This window comes from Zea mays, chromosome 3 (assembly GCF_902167145.1).
Source record: "Zea mays cultivar B73 chromosome 3, Zm-B73-REFERENCE-NAM-5.0, whole genome shotgun sequence".
In the NCBI taxonomy this organism is placed as follows: domain Eukaryota; kingdom Viridiplantae; phylum Streptophyta; class Magnoliopsida; order Poales; family Poaceae; genus Zea; species Zea mays.
In genome coordinates, this window is record NC_050098.1 from 127,129,132 (window position 1) to 127,145,970 (window position 16,839).

Genomic DNA, 16,839 nt, shown 5'->3' on the forward strand with positions numbered 1-16,839 from the left:
GGGACCGGGACGCGACTGCCATGGATTGGTCGCGACAACCATGGATGGAAGCTTTGTGGGTGAGATTCGTGACCATGGATGCAAGCCTAGCGCGTGGAGAAAGGCAGAAAGGCAGAACCGTGCACCAATTTCCTCTATGGACGCCTACGTTAGTTACATAAGTAGTAGTAGAGATTAAAAGAGTATCTACCAGCAACAACCATCAGTTCCTGCCACAAAGGGAAGATATTTTCTTAGCTGCTATAATTTTTCTAAATGAAAATTGTACAGACGGAGAACAACTACATAGCCACAGGTAAATTTTGTAAAGATAGGACAGCCAACTTGTTAGCAGCATCATGGACCATATCTCTACTACTATATAAGACAGTATCGTAGACGTCACACCGTGCACCACGGTTCTGCCCGTGCCTGCGCTCCACCTCGCGCCCTTGCTGATGTGTACCTTCCATTAGCGCTCCCGCAATCCCAGGAAATCCTCCGTCGACGCCCCGCCATCATCACCCCCCGCGCCATCCTCATGCCCTCGCCCCCCGTACCGTCCTCATGCCCTCGCCCCTAACCTCGCGCACCTTCCTTCGGCTTCGCCCCCATCCCCACCACGCCCTGCCTCTGTGACCCCCGCGCCCACCCCGCTGCCCCGGTAATCTCGTTTCATGACCCCGTGCCCCACCCCCGTTCCATCCCCCAATCTCGCTCTGTGACCCCCAATCTCATGGAGGCAGTACTGACGAGGAAGGGTGAGGCGGAGAGGAAGAAGAGATCCGGAGTCGAGCGAGCGTCGAGGCCGGCGCCACCCGACCCGTCCCGTCGATCCCCATCAGTACTTCCTCCGTGACCGCCTTGCGCACCTCTCCGCCTCCTCCTCGACGACCACCACCGCAGGCTCTTCGAATCGCAGCTGGAGGCACCCTGCACGACGTGCTTCCAGGTCGGGCGGTTATGGGCGATGGCGCCGACGAAGATTCTTCCATGGTCGCGACCGTAACCTGCAGGACTTGCTTCCGTGGTCGTGACCGTCGTCAAGTGGAAGGTGGGTGACCTCGTGCTTACCAAGATGAAGAGCTTCCCGGCCTGGTCGGCTATGGTGAGTGTGTCGTCTCAACAGCTCCTTCTCTACTCGCTGATCCTTGTTTGTGCTATGGTGTCGCCTCCTTCTCTACTCGCTAGCCGGCTATGGTGAGCTTTAGGTAGTAGGGGTTACTTCTACTATGGATAATTTTTAAATCTCCATTTTCTATCTCAACGAATAAGTCAACAAATGGAGAAGGGTGTGACATGAAGTAATTATTTACTTTAGAATCCCTTCAGTGACCATTTCTTAGATAATTATTTTTCATTGCGATGCGTGTCACTCTGACAGATATGTGGCTTGTTGTAGAGAAATCACAATTCCCCAACATCACACATGAATTCATCATTGCATTTTCATTCCACATCTGGAGGAACAATTTCACAGAAAGCAAACAAGGACATGAGGAGCTTGATGGAGCCAGCTTGCGAGAACATGAAGAATTCACAAAGGTGAAAAATATCACAAAGGTTGAACTGGGGAGATATGAGATAGATACATCATACATGGTATTTCTCTCCTTTTCCACTAGATTATAATGACTGCCCAAAACTATTTTTCTGTGAATTTTGCCTCAGCTTCATGAAGCACCAAGAATTAGCTTCAGAGGCACATGGTGAGCTATACTTGTTTGTGCTTTATACCTTGCCTATTTGTTAGATACATGCTACTAACATGAGATTAAAAACTGGTTTATTTAGCTCGATTCTTATTTGTCTAAACTCATCTAATTTCTATTTAGTTTTAACCTAGGTGCTAGACTGGACACCTAGAGACAATGAAGCAGAAACTAGAGTATCAAGACAGTAACTAGAAGTTCTAGATGGTACTGTATTGAGACGGCAAACATCCATATCGAATCCCAGGTACGCACGTATCTCATCTGTGTGTTGAGGCAGAGGCAGCGACCAGCAAGAGCGGCATGCGCACCTTAGGCCAGCCTCTTCTCTCAACCAACCATAGGTAAATTACTGCCCTCGTTGTTTCTAATTGCCCTCTGCCTCTACGCCATACCATTGGTTTGATCTCGTCCTAGGGGATGATTTGGTTTTGATGAGAATTTGGGATCTCGATTGTAGCTTTAGAAAGCCCAGCAATGGCCACGGAGGACACCAGCGGTTGGTGAACCAACACGGCACCACCAGTTTCCAGCCTGCACTCACGCATGGTTAACCACCTTATTTTTATTCTTGTTTATTTCTTTTCAGGGAAGCCATTAAAGGGGTTTAACTTTCAATTTGGTAGTATATAAATATTAATGGGTTGCCGGTATGATTTTGTTATCCCTTTTTACCTCCAGCTTGGGGCATGAAGCTATATAGAAGAAATTACCTTTTGCTTTCTGTACAAAAATTTCATGCTAGGACAAGCTCAGCTCGTCCAAACTTGGATGAACAAAAACGTAATCAGGTATCTTGTCTTCTCTTGTTTATCTGATATTCTGATGTATGTTATTCTTATTTGTTGTTCAGTGCTTGTTTATTTGACTGCTAGAACTAGCAAAAATATTGAATGTTCCCTGAACTAGGTAATATAGTGATGCATGGTGTGCTCCACAAATAGTCTATTGATCAAACACACTAAGCAAAGAAAAGCCATGGTAAACTTTTGCTACCTTCAGTTCAGTAGTAATGTTGTTGTGTGTCTATACTGTACCGTTAGACACTTAGATAATACCTAAAGCTTATGTGATCATTTGTCGTCGTACAACTAGGAACTAAAACATTTCAACATTTTGAGTGCTGCAAACAAAGAGTTAATTCTCATTGAACTCAAGAATAGCCTGGGGACATATGAGTCCTTTTAAGTAGATGTTGTTATCTGTTCATACCTGAAAGTAGGATAAGTTGTCACCTAGAATAAATCTGTTAAATAATAACATTGCCATGTTTAATTATATGCCAAACATTCTATTGGTTTATCTCTAGATTCTGAGAATTTTCCTCAAATGCTGTAAGTTGGAACTCGTAAACTGGCTGCAATCTCGAACTGAGATAACCTGGAATGGTTGATTCTTTCCAAGCTTGACAGACTGATTGCATCAAGTCTCGGTTAACCGATTATTTTCAAATCTGAAGACAAATGGGGTCCTGTTTTTTTCAATTGGGGTCTCGCTCGCGCTCTGGATTCGGGCGGTTGGGCGACTCGGGCTGTGACATCTACTCGGGTAAAGAGCGATTTTGCAGCTGGGACGTCCTATCGATAGGGTTTGGTGCGCGATTCTCAGAAAAGTTTCATCCTCAATTTTATTCAGTGAGCTATAGACAAAGTTGACAATGGTACCCACATAGCTTTACAAGAAATCACCGCAGATTTACCGCAATAATTTCCTACCACTCATCTTTTGCATTAGTGCATTGAACGGCTAAAGATTCACCAAAGTAACATCGTCAATTATACTAGATGTTGGTTTCTTGTAAAAGTTGTGGTCTGTGTACATATAGAAGTCACTGATGTTTCCTATTTTTTAGGGTCAATGTTATATATTTATTATTAAGAATTGTTTGATGTTTATAATCTTCCTGTTTTTTTATTGTCAAGCGCGTGACGCCATGTGGGAGCAAAGTTGGGAAAATGGATATTGGCGGTGGTCCAGAGGTTTGTGTCTCTGTCTCACACTTAACCATGTGTGCTCCTGAATGGATTTTTTGTGTGTTTGGCGTATAACCTCCCATTGTGATTATTCCTGATTTCAGTAGTTATCAGTAGCCCCATGATTATATTATTGAATTTGTTGTGTTCAAGTGTACTCCAAATAGTATATCATGATAGAAATTTAAAGCTTGTGCAGTATGTTTCAGTCCTATGGTAGTCATATTTTGCACCAAACCATTTCACCATTTTTCTTTGCTTCATGATATGACTCCCACTCTCTTCGGTCTTTGCTAATTGTTTGACCCAAAAGTGACCCTGCGGTTTGGGTGAACTTGTGATGTTGTTCTTTGTTTCAGCTTTCTAATTTCTGTTGTCATTGGTTTGGTATGTCATTGATGCTTTCGTTATTAAAAATGTTGCTTCTATTTTATCTTCATCTATCTGAATGATGTTTCATTTCAGGTCACTCTTATTGGCAGTCTAGAAAATGCCAAAGGATCACAGCTACCCTATTTGGTCTGATTGAATAATGTGCGAAGATATACGTCACGTAAGTGATTTAATTTATAATACCCAACAAAAAATCACAACAGCTGGTCTTGCTGATTCATGGAAGCAGTGGCTATCAATTTCTGTGAATCAGATCTTTCTTGGCCTCCCATCTTCGCCTCAGGCAGCTGGGAGTGGTTTTATACTAGCTGATGACATCAAGTCTTAGGTGCTTCCATTGATCAATAACTCAGGGAAATATGGAGGGATCATGATGTGGTTCAAGTACTATGATGATCAAGATGGCTACAATTCTTCAATGAAGAGTGATGTTTAGGTTGTTGTCTGTGTTGTGTCACAATATCTGTGTGTTACTTGTGTGTATGTGAGAAATTATGTGACTCTGGAGTCTGGATAGTGCAATAAGTATTACTCAAGTATATGATTGAATCTTCTGTCGTACTATTCAAATTATATCATATTGTATCTTTTAAGGTATGTAAACATCCATTTTTAGCGATGCTAACAAAAGAATAGAACAACAATTAGTGTTTTCATATAATGTATTTCATCATATTGATTCCGTAGCAACGCACGGGCATATACCTAGTTATAAATAGAATATAACAAAAGGTAGAGCGTACCATATAATAATTTACAATACTGTTCTTTTTATAATATGTGGACATAATTATATTTTATTCAACATGTTCACCTTCTGCATCTAAATAACAAAATAATATTGAAATCACATGAAACAAATATAAGCTAAAAACTGGAAATTAGCTATTTAAAATAGGCCTATTTTAGAAATATGTGGTGTGGAATTTTGTAGGCCATTCTTTATGTCAAACAATATTAGCATAACTGAAACAATGCTAACGCAATATTGACCATGACATAGGACAAGCATGGTGCACTTCATATGAATACAACAGGAAATAAGAATGGGGAAACAAGGGAAGCTAAAATGATTTCTGCTTACGGAGTATAGGAATATAAGATCACAAGCTGCTACCTGCAAAAGTACTCTGGATCTGTCTCTTCCTTTTTGTTGGTGGGGTAACAAGCATCAACAATCATCCTTACCTAGCCATTCCACTTTTTAACAGGAACAATGTTCCAAGCATGAGGTGTATAGTCAAGATGGCCCCTCACAAGCTCACAAGGAATTGGAGGATCCGCCCGGTCACACTGAGAGCACCTAGAGGGGGGGTGAATAGGTGATCCTGTGAAACTTGAAAACTTAAGCCACAAAAACTTGGTTAATCGTTAGTACAATAATTGCCAAGTGGCTAGAGAGGAGTCAAAACACAATAACCACAAGAAATCAATCACAGAGATGACACGGTGGTTATCCCGTGGTTCGGCCAAGTACAAAACTTGCCTACTCCACGTTGTGGCGTCCCAACGGACGAGAGTTGCACTCAACTCCTCTCAAGTGAACCAATGATCAACTTGAATACCACGGTGTTCTTCTTTACTTTAATCTTTTCCCGTTTGCGAGGAATCTCCACAACTTGGAGTCTCTCGCCCTTACAATTGAATTTCACAAAGAAGCACGGAGTAAGGGAGGGAAGCAACACACACAAATCCACAGCAAAATGCGCACACACACGGCCAAGAATCGAGCTCAAAAGACTATCTCAAAGTTCTCACTAGAACGGAGCTCGAATCACTGAGAATGACAAACGAATGCGCAAAGACTGAGTGTGGATGATCAAGAATGCTCTAAGGTTGCTTGGTGTACTCCTCCATGCGCCTAGGGGTCCCTTTTATAGCCCCAAGGCAGCTAGGAGCCGTTGAGAGCAAATCTGGAAGGCCAATCTTGCCTTCTGTCGTCGGGTGCACCGGACAGTCCGGTGCACACCGGACACTGTCCGGTGCCCGATTTCTTTCCTTAAACGGCGCAGCCGACCGTTGGCCGCCAGAGAGCCGTTGGCGCACCGGACATGTCCGGTGCACACCGGACAGTCCGGTGCCCCCTTCTAGCCGTTGGCTCGGCCACGTGTCCCGCGCAGATCGCGCGACCGACCATTGGCCCGGCCGACCGTTGGCTCACCGGACAGTCCGGTGCACACCGGACAGTCCGGTGAATTATAGCCGTACGCCGTCGGCGAATTCCCGAGAGCGGCTGCTTCACGCCGAGTCAGCCTGGCGCACCGGACACTGTCCGGTGCACCACCGGACAGTCCGGTGTGCCAGACTGAGCTGAGTCTTGGTTGTACACAGCCAAGCCTTTTTCACCTCTTTTCCTTTCTTCTTCTTTCTGTTTCTAACACTTAGGCAAGTATATTAGTACACAAAACCAATGTACTAAAGCTTAGAAACATACCTTTACTCTTGATTTGCACTTTATCCATCCATGAGCATAAATTCATCTTTAAGCACTTGTGTTGGCACTCAATCACCAAAATACTTAGAAATGGCCCAAGGGCACATTTCCCTTTCAATCTCCCCCTTTTTGGTGATTTATGCCAACACAACATAAGGCAACAAGAACAAGTGCAATATCACTTCAAATAAAACTCAAATTTATTTTGATTCATTTTTGGCATATATGGATCATCCTTTGCCACCACTTGGTTTGTTTTTGCAAATCAAACTCAAATTTCTATCTCTAAGTCAAACACACATGTTGAAGCATAAAGAGAGTCATTCCAAAAGAGATTGATCAAAGATTTCAAAAACTCCCCCTATTTCCCATAATCAACACTTCTCCCCACAAGAAGCCAACTTTTGACAAAACAAAAAACTCTATTCTACTATTTTCAAAATCTCTCAAGTGGTAGCTGATCCATTTATCACTTTGGCCTTTATTTTCTCCCCCTTTGGCATCAAGCACCAAAACGGGATCAATCTTGGCCCGATAACCCCATTGCCTCACCAAAATCTTCAATTAAGAGCAAATGGCAATAAGAGTTCATGAGATGAACTTGGAATAAGTTACCCTCTCATCGGAGTGCAGTGGAAGTCTTTCATGGTCCAAGTCCACCTTTTCCCTTTCAATTCTCCTTCGAGACTAAATCAAGCAAACTCAAGCATATGGTTAGTCTCAAAGGGTCAAGTTGTAACACAACTCCCCCTAAATATGTGCATCACTTACACAAGGACTTGTGAGGTCCAGGGAATGTTTGTACAACCTGATCACCATAAATAAGCAACAAAATGCATAAGGAACATGATCAAAGGCATAAACACATGTATGCTATAATTCAATCCAAGTTCCGCGAATCTAAGACATTTAGCTCACTACGCAGCCTGCAAAAGGTCTTCTCGTCTAGAGGCTTGGTAAAGATATCGGCTAGCTGGTTCTCGGTGCTAACATGAAACACTTCGATATCTCCCTTTTGCTGGTGGTCTCTCAGAAAGTGATGCCGGATGTCTATGTGCTTTGTGCGGCTGTGCTCAACAGGATTTTCCGCCATGCGGATAGCACTCTCATTATCACATAGGAGTGGGACTTTGCTTAGATTGTAGCCAAAGTCCCTGAGGGTTTGCCTCATCCAAAGTAGTTGCGCGCAACACTGTCCTGCGGCAACATACTCGGCCTCAGCGGTGGATAGGGCAACGGAGGTTTGTTTCTTAGAATTCCATGACACCAGGGACCTTCCTAAGAATTGGCACGTCCCAGATGTACTCTTCCTATCGACCTTACATCCAGCATAATCGGAGTCTGAATATCCAATCAAGTCAAAGGTAGACCCCTTCGGATACCAGAGCCCGAAGCAAGGCGTAGCAACTAAATATCTAAGGATTCGCTTCACTGCCACTAAGTGACATTCCTTAGGATCGGATTGAAATCTAGCACACATGCATACGCTAAGCATAATATCCGGTCTACTAGCACATAAGTAAAGTAATGACCCTATCATTGACCGGTATGCTTTTTGATCAACGGACTTACCTCCTTTGTTGAGGTCGGTGTGTCCGTCGGTCCCCATCGGCGTCTTTGCGGGCTTGGCGTACTTCATCCCAAACCGCTTCAGCAGGTCTTGCGTGTACTTCGTTTGAGAGATGAAGGTGCCGTCCTTGAGTTGCTTCACTTGGAACCCAAGGAAGTAGTTCAACTCGCCCATCATTGACATCTCGAATTTCTGCGTCATCACCCTGCTAAACTCTTCACAAGACTTTTTATTAGTGGAGCCAAATATTATGTCATCGACATAAATTTGGCACACGAACAAATCACCATTACATGTCTTAGTGAAAAGAGTTGGATCGGCTTTCCCAACCTTGAAAGCATTAGCAATTAAGAAATCTCTAAGGCATTCATACCATGCTCTTGGGGCTTGCTTAAGTCCATAGAGCGCCTTAGAGAGCTTACACACGTGGTCGGGGTACCGTTCATCCTCGAAGCCAGGGGGTTGCTCCACATACACTTCCTCCTTTATTGGCCCGTTGAGGAAAGCGCTCTTCACATCCATTTGGAACAACCTGAAAGAATGGTGAGCGGCATATGCTAGCAAGATACGAATGGACTCTAGCCTAGCCACAGGAGCAAAAGTCTCCTCAAAGTCCAAACCTGCGACTTGGGCATAACCTTTTGCCACAAGTCGAGCCTTGTTCCTTGTCACCACTCCGTGCTCGTCTTGTTTGTTGCGGAACACCCACTTGGTTCCCACAACATTTTGCTTAGGACGAGGCACCAGCATCCAAACTTCATTCCTCTTGAAGTTGTTGAGCTCCTCCTGCATGGCCAATACCCAATCCGGATCTAGCAAGGCCTCCTCTACCCTGAAGGGCTCAATAGAAGAGACAAAGGAGTAATGTTCACAAAAATTAACTAATCTAGACCGAGTAGTTACTCCCTTGCTAATGTCACCCAGAATTTGGTCGACGGGATGATCCCTTTGAATCATCGCTCGAACTTGGGTTGGAGGTGCCGGTTCCGCTTCTTCCTCCATCACATGATCATCTTGTGCTCCCCCTTGATCACAAGCCTCCTGTTGATGAACCTGTTCATCGTCTTGAGTTGGGGGATGCACCATAGTTGAGGAAGAAGGTTGATCTCGTTCATCTTGTTCCTGTGGCCGAACTTCTCCAATCGCCATGGTTCGTATAGCGGCCGTTGGAACATCTTCTTCATCTATATCATCACAATCAACAACTTGCTCTCTTGGAGAGCCATTAGTCTCATCAAATACAACGTCGCTAGAGACTTCAACCAAACCCGATGATTTGTTGAAGACTCTATACGCCTTTGTATTTGAGTCATAACCTAACAAAAACCCTTCTACAGCTTTGGGAGCAAATTTAGAATTTCTACCCTTCTTCACTAGAATGTAGCACTTGCTCCCAAATACACGAAAGTACGATACATTGGGTTTGTTACCGGTTAGTAGTTCATATGACGTCTTCTTGAGGAGGCGATGAAGGTAGACCCTGTTGATGGCGTGGCAAGCCGTGTTCACGGCTTCCGTCCAAAAGCACTCGGGGGTCTTGAACTCTCCTAGCATCGTCCTCGCCATATCGATGAGCGTCCTGTTCTTCCTCTCTACCACACCATTTTGTTGTGGTGTGTAGGGAGCGGAGAACTCGTGCTTGATCCCTTCTTCCTCAAGGAACTCTTCCACTTGAAGGTTTTTGAACTCGGACCCGTTGTCGCTCCTTATCTTCTTCACCTTGAGCTCAAACTCGTTTTGAGCTCTCCTTAGGAAGCGCTTGAGGGTTCCTTTGGTCTCAGACTTATCCTGCAAAAAGAACACACAAGTGAAGCGGGAAAAGTCATCAACAATAACTAAACCATACTTACTTCCTCATATGCTCAGATAGGCGACGGGTCCGAAGAGGTCCATATGTAGCAACTCCAGAGGTCTTGAAGTGGTCATCACATTCTTGCTGTGATGTGCTCCTCCCACTTGTTTACCTGCCTGACAAGCTGTACAAGGTCTATCTTTTTCGAATTGCACATTAGTTAATCCTATCACGTGTTCTCCCTTTAGAAGCTTGTGAAGGTTCTTCATCCCCACATGTGCTAAGCGGCGATGCCACAGCCAGTCCATGCTAGTCTTAGCAATTAAGCATGCATCTAGACCGGCCTCTTCTTTTGCAAAATCAACTAAGTAAAGCTTGCCGTCTAATACACCCTTAAAAGCTAGTGAACCATCACTTCTTCTAAAGACAGACACATCTATGTTTGTGAATAAACAGTTATATCCCATATTGCATAATTGACTAACAGATAGTAAATTATATCCTAGAGACTCAACTAAAAACACATTCGAAATAGAGTGCTCATTTGAGATTGCAATTTTACCTAACCCTTTTACCTTGCCTTGGTTACCATCACTGAATATTATTGAATCTTGGGAATCCTTATTCTTGACGTAGGAGGTGAACATCTTCTTCTCCCCCGTCATATGGTTTGTGCATCCGCTGTCGATAATCCAGCTTGAGCCCCCGGATGCATAAACCTGCAAGGCAAATTTAGGCTTGGGTCTTAGGTACCCAACTCTTGTTGGGTCCTACAAGGTTAGTGCAAATATCCTTAGGGACCCAAATGCAAGTTTTGTCTCCCTTGCATTTTGCCCCTAACTTCCTAGCAACTATTTTCCTATCCTTTCTACAAATAGCAAAGGAAGCATTTAAAACACAATAAATTGTGGAAGGTTCATTCACTACTTTCCTAGGAGCATGAATAATATTCTTTCTAGGCACATGATGAATAGCATTTCTCCTAGACATATTTCTACCATGCATATAGGAAGAACTAGAAGCAAACATGGCATGAGAGTCAACATCATCATAAGCATTATAACTCCTATAAGCATTTCTATTTTGTTTCCTATCATGATACATAAAAGCATGGTTCCTTTTAGTACTACTAGCCATAGGAGCCTTCCCTTTCTCCTTGGTGGAGATAGGAGCCTTATGGCTTGTCAAGTCCTTGGCTTCCCTCTTGAAACCAAGTCCATCCTTAATTGAGGGGTGTCTACCAATAGTGTAGGCATCCCTTGCAAATTTTAGTTTTTCAAATTCACTTTTGCTAGTCTTAAGTTGGGCATTAAGACTAGCTAATTCATCATTCAATTTTGAAATAGAAACTAAGTGTTCACTACAAGCATTAATATCAACATCTTTACACCTAGTGCAAATTTCAACATGTTCAACACAAGAGTTGGATTTATTTGCTTCTACTAGTTTAGCATTTAAATCATTGTTAACACCTTTTAAAGCAGAGATAGTTTTATGACAAGTAGATAGTTCACAAGAAATCATTTCATTCCTTTTAACTTCTAGAGCAAGAGAATTTTGTGCACTAACAAATTTATCATGCTCTTCATACAAAAGATCTTCTTGTTTTTCTAAGAGTCTATCCTTTTCATTCAAAGCATCAATCAATTCATTAATTTTATCTATTTTAGTTCTATCCAAACCCTTGAACAAGCTAGAGTAGTCTATGTCATCATCATCACTAGACTCATCACTAGAAGAATCATAAGTACTAGCGTTACGAGTGATTACCTTCTTTTCCCTTGCCATAAGGCAAGTGTGATGCTCGTTTGGGAAGAGGGATGACTTGTTGAAGGCGGTGGCGGCGAGTCCTTCGTTGTCGGAGTCGGACGAGGAGCAATCCGAATCCCACTCCTTTCCAATATGTGCCTCGCCCTTTGCCTTCTTGTAATTCTTCTTCTTTTCCCATTTTCCACTCTTCTTTTCCTGGTCACTATCATTATCGGGACAATTAGCGATAAAGTGACCAATCTTACCACATTTGAAGCATGAGCGCTTCCCCTTCGTCTTGGTCTTGTTGGGATGCTCCTTGCGACCCCTTAACGCCGTCTTGAAGCGCTTGATGATGAGAGCCATTTCTTCATCATTAAGCCCGACCGCCTCAACTTGCGCCACCTTGCTCGGTAGTGTCTCCTTGCTCCTCGTTGCCTTGAGAGCAATGGGTTGAGGCTCGTGGATTGGACCGTTCAACGCGTCGTCGACGTATCTTGCCTCCTTGATCATCATCCGCCCGCTTACGAATTTTCCGAGTACCTCCTCGGGCGTCATCGTCGTGTACCTGGGATTCTCACGAATATTGTTTACGAGATGAGGATCAAGAACGGTAAAGGACCTTAGCATTAGGCGGACGACGTCGTGGTCCGTCCATCGCGTGCTTCCATAGCTCCTTATCTTGTTGACAAGGGTCTTGAGCCGGTTGTATGTTTGGGTTGGCTCCTCCCCCCTTATCATAGCGAATCTCCCAAGTTCGCCCTCCACCAACTCCATCTTGGTGAGCATGGTGACGTCGTTGCCCTCGTGAGAGATCTTGAGGGTGTCCCATATCTGCTTGGCATTGTCCAAGCCGCTCACCTTATTGTACTCTTCCCTGCACAAAGATGCTAAGAGAACAGTAGTAGCTTGTGCATTTCTATGGATTTGTTCATTTATAAGCATAGGGCTATCCGAGCTATCAAATTTCATTCCATTCTCCACAATCTCCCATATGCTTGGATGGAGAGAGAATAAGTGACTACGCATTTTGTGACTCCAAAATCCGTAGTCCTCCCCATCGAAGTGTGGAGGTTTGCCAAGAGGAATGGAAAGCAAATGCGAATTCGAACTATGTGGAATACGAGAATAATCAAATGAAAAGTTCGAATTGACCGTCTTCCTGTAGTCGTTGTCGTCGTCCTTTTGGGAAGAAGTAGACTCATCGCTGTCGTCGTAGTAGACGATCTCCTTGATGCGTCTTGTCTTCTTCTTCTTCCCATCTTTGCGTCTGTGGCCCGAGCCCGAGTCAGTAGGCTTGTCATCCTTCGGCTCGTTGACGAAGGACTCCTTCTCCTTGTCGTTGATCACGATTCCCTTCCCCTTAGGATCCATTTCTTCGAGCGGTTAGTCCCTTTCTTGAAGAGAACGGCTCCGATACCAATTGAGAGCACCTAGAGGGGGGGTGAATAGGTGATCCTGTGAAACTTGAAAACTTAAGCCACAAAAACTTGGTTAATCGTTAGTACAATAATTGCCAAGTGGCTAGAGAGGAGTCAAAACACAATAACCACAAGAAATCAATCACAGAGATGACACGGTGGTTATCCCGTGGTTCGGCCAAGTACAAAACTTGCCTACTCCACGTTGTGGCGTCCCAACGGACGAGAGTTGCACTCAACTCCTCTCAAGTGATCCAATGATCAACTTGAATATCACGGTGTTCTTCTTTACTTTAATCTTTTCCCGTTTGCGAGGAATCTCCACAACTTGGAGTCTCCCACCCTTACAATTGAATTTCACAAAGAAGCACGAAGTAAGGGAGGGAAGCAACACACACAAATCCACAGCAAAATGCGCACACACACGGCCAAGAATCGAGCTCAAAAGACTATCTCAAAGTTCTCACTAGAACGGAGCTCGAATCACTGAGAATGACAAACGAATGCGCAAAGACTGAGTGTGGATGATCAAGAATGCTCTAAGGTTGCTTGGTGTACTCCTCCATGCGCCTAGGGGTCCCTTTTATAGCCCCAAGGCAGCTAGGAGCCGTTGAGAGCAAATCTGGAAGGCCAATCTTGCCTTCTGTCGTCGGGTGCACCGGACAGTCCGGTGCACACCGGACACTGTCCGGTGCCCGATTTCTTTCCTTAAACGGCGCAGCCGACCGTTGGCCGCCAGAGAGCCGTTGGCGCACCGGACATGTCCGGTGCACACCGGACAGTCCGGTGCCCCCTTCTAGCCGTTGGCTCGGCCACGTGTCCCGCGCAGATCGCGCGGCCGACCGTTGGCCCGGCCGACCGTTGGCTCACCGGACAGTCCGGTGCACACCGGACAGTCCAGTGAATTATAGCCGTACGCCGTCGGCGAATTCCCGAGAGCGGCTGCTTCACGCCGAGTCAGCCTGGCGCACCGGACACTGTCCGGTGCACCACCGGACAGTCCGGTGTGCCAGACTGAGCTGAGTCTTGGCTGTACACAGCCAAGCCTTTTTCACCTCTTTTCCTTTCTTCTTCTTTCTGTTTCTAACACTTAGGCAAGTATATTAGTACACAAAACCAATGTACTAAAGCTTAGAAACATACATTTACTCTTGATTTGCACTTTGTCCATCCATGAGCATAAATTCATCTTTAAGCACTTGTGTTGGCACTCAATCACCAAAATACTTAGAAATGGCCCAAGGGCACATTTCCCTTTCACACACAAATACTACAAAGCATATAGTTGTTGTGTTCAAACTTTAAAATGCAAATACATAATGTCAAAGTACAAATACAGAACGGAAGCTGGTACATATAACAGGAATCAGGAGAACTACCTTCATTAGGTCAACTCGGTGCCTACAAACACCTAATTGCAGTGAACCTATAGGTACAATACCCGAATTCCTTCTTTCTTTGATGAGATGTATTGACCTATTACACAAACCAGCAAAATCAAAGTGCCCAGAAAGAATATAGGTCTGCTTAGCTTCATTGTTGTCGCCCAAGTTCCCAGCAGAACAAGTACAGACAAAAGGTTGCTCCTTCCTCAAGCTAACAATAGCTCTATGTGTTCTCCCAAGAGAAGCGATTCGGTCACAACCACCAAAGCAGTCAGAAACAAACAAAGCGAGAACAAAGGGAGCGTAAAGGGAGGAAGAAGGAGATCTGAAAGCAGGGATCTCAGACCTGAGAGCACACGGCGGGTTGGTGCCGTCTCCGCTGACCGAGGCGGTTGAATCTCTGCGCCATGCCCCTGCTAGGATAGCTTGTCGCCATCTCCCTCAACGTTGTTGCCACCACCTCGCCCAAGCACGGTGGGGAGTTCGGGCATGGGCGCGGGGTGCGGGCTCGGACTGGCGCTGTACACCATGAGCTACGTCCTCGTCTTCGCCACGTGGACGGTGGTCGGCGTGGTGCCATGCCAGGACCTGGCGTCCGCGGCCACCGGCCCCCCGTCGCGCCGCCGAAGCAGGCGCAATGGGCGGCGCCCATGTCCGCGCTCCAGGAGCGGATCGTGCAAGGAAAGGGGGAGCCGGGCGCGCGGGCAGCCATGGATGGAAGCCGACGCGGCCGAGGGACTGGGGCGCGGCTGCCATGGATTGGTCGCGACAGCCATGGATGGAAGCTTTGTGGGCGAGATTCGCAGCGGATTTGGCAGACTGGCGATTCGCGGCCATGGATGTGATTTGTGGGCAATGCAGAATCTCCATCTCGCGTCGTGCAAGGAATGGGGGAGCCGGGCGCGGGCAGCCATGGATGGAAGCCAACGAGGCTGGGGGACCGGGTCGCGGCTGCCATGGATTGGTCGCGGTAGCCATGGATGGAAGCATTGTGGGTGAGATTCGCGGCGGAGATTCGCGGCCATGGATGCAAGCCCAGCGCACGGGGAAAGGCAGAGAGGCAGAACCGTGCACCAATTTCCTCTATGGAGGCCTACGTTAGTTACATAAGTAGTAGTAGAGATTAGACATTGCATTGATGTATAAAATAACCAAGTAGAGCATGCATTTCTATCAAATCTCAAATCAAAATAACTACTAAATTAATACAATAAAAAAATCTATAGCTATAAGAATGATATGACTGTTGCCTAAGGTGTTCTTTTCAAGTACTTCGAGAGCTCAGCTAGCTATACAAAATTATAATAACAAAAAATGAAAGTAAATGATGAACTTCAAAAGCATGGATAGTTCGGTCACTGCACTAAAGCAAACTTGGTTCAACATGTTGCTCCTAAATCAGATTGTTTCTTATACTTGCACCATGGAACAACATAGATTTTTGTACTCCTATCTTCTGGCATGAACAAGCAGAATAAAACAAACTACTGCAGTATAGTAGTTTTATGAGATACGTTGTTGCAAGCAGAAGGTGGTGGCCCAGGTAGGTTGATATGCTTATACCATTAATTAGGACCATTGGGACAAAACCCTATCTTGTACCTACAAAGTATGAAATAATAGAGGTTCAGATGTGAAGAATTTATTCCATGCTAACAGATCGATAAGTGAATTTAGACTAATAGAGAGCAAAAACTTGCATGACAGACCTGGTAGCGAACCATGTAAATGCAGGCGGGTACACCAGCGCGACAATTGTACTCCCCAGCGCTATATATGGGGAATAATGCAGTTGTCACTCTTTAAAATCTTCAACAAATCTACTTTATTCTCCACCACTACCTGTAAATTTAATCTAAACTCGAGGGGGCACCGTGGTTCAGTTGAACCCCAGAAGAAACGAGAAGCAGAGCAACGTGTAGGAAACAATCCACACAATCTGCACCAACAAGAGAATCCATATAATCAAACATATTGGGATTTATATTAAAAAGAGAATCCATCTAACCAAGAGAGGAGGGAATCAACCCGAGCCAAGATAGATCTCCACCCTATGCTAGTCGAGGTGCCCGACTGCACGAGGATGATGATAGAAGAGTTGCGGTCGAACTATACCTAGACATATATGTACACTCATCGGATCAGTGAAACCAAAACTGATTTGTTCAAGAATGAAGATCTTTAAAATCCTTATAAACATATAGTTGATACCGACTGGGTGCCTATCTTCTCTGGGAACGCAGGGTCAAGCTCGATTGCCTGGGTAACCAGAGATCGCCAAAAAAAGATCAACCGAAAGAAGCCAAAAAATGTACTGGTTAACGAAACGACGAAGGAGATGGGAGGAGAGCAGACCAGAGCAAGGTTGGTAAGTGGGCCAAGGGTGACAACGGTAACTTGACCAGGGTACAGATTTGTCTGCTCAACCAGA

General features: G+C 44.9%; 1 long non-coding RNA gene across 1 annotated transcript; it reads left to right on the plus strand.

Moving 5' to 3' along the window:
* The first annotated feature begins 765 nt into the window (after positions 1–765).
* LOC103650515 (uncharacterized) lies at positions 766–4,611 on the plus strand. Its single transcript, XR_002268064.1, has 4 exons — positions 766–2,035; positions 2,152–2,482; positions 3,614–3,670; positions 4,130–4,611. It is a non-coding gene; the product is annotated as an uncharacterized lncRNA (long non-coding RNA).
* Positions 4,612–16,839: the final 12,228 nt, after the last annotated feature.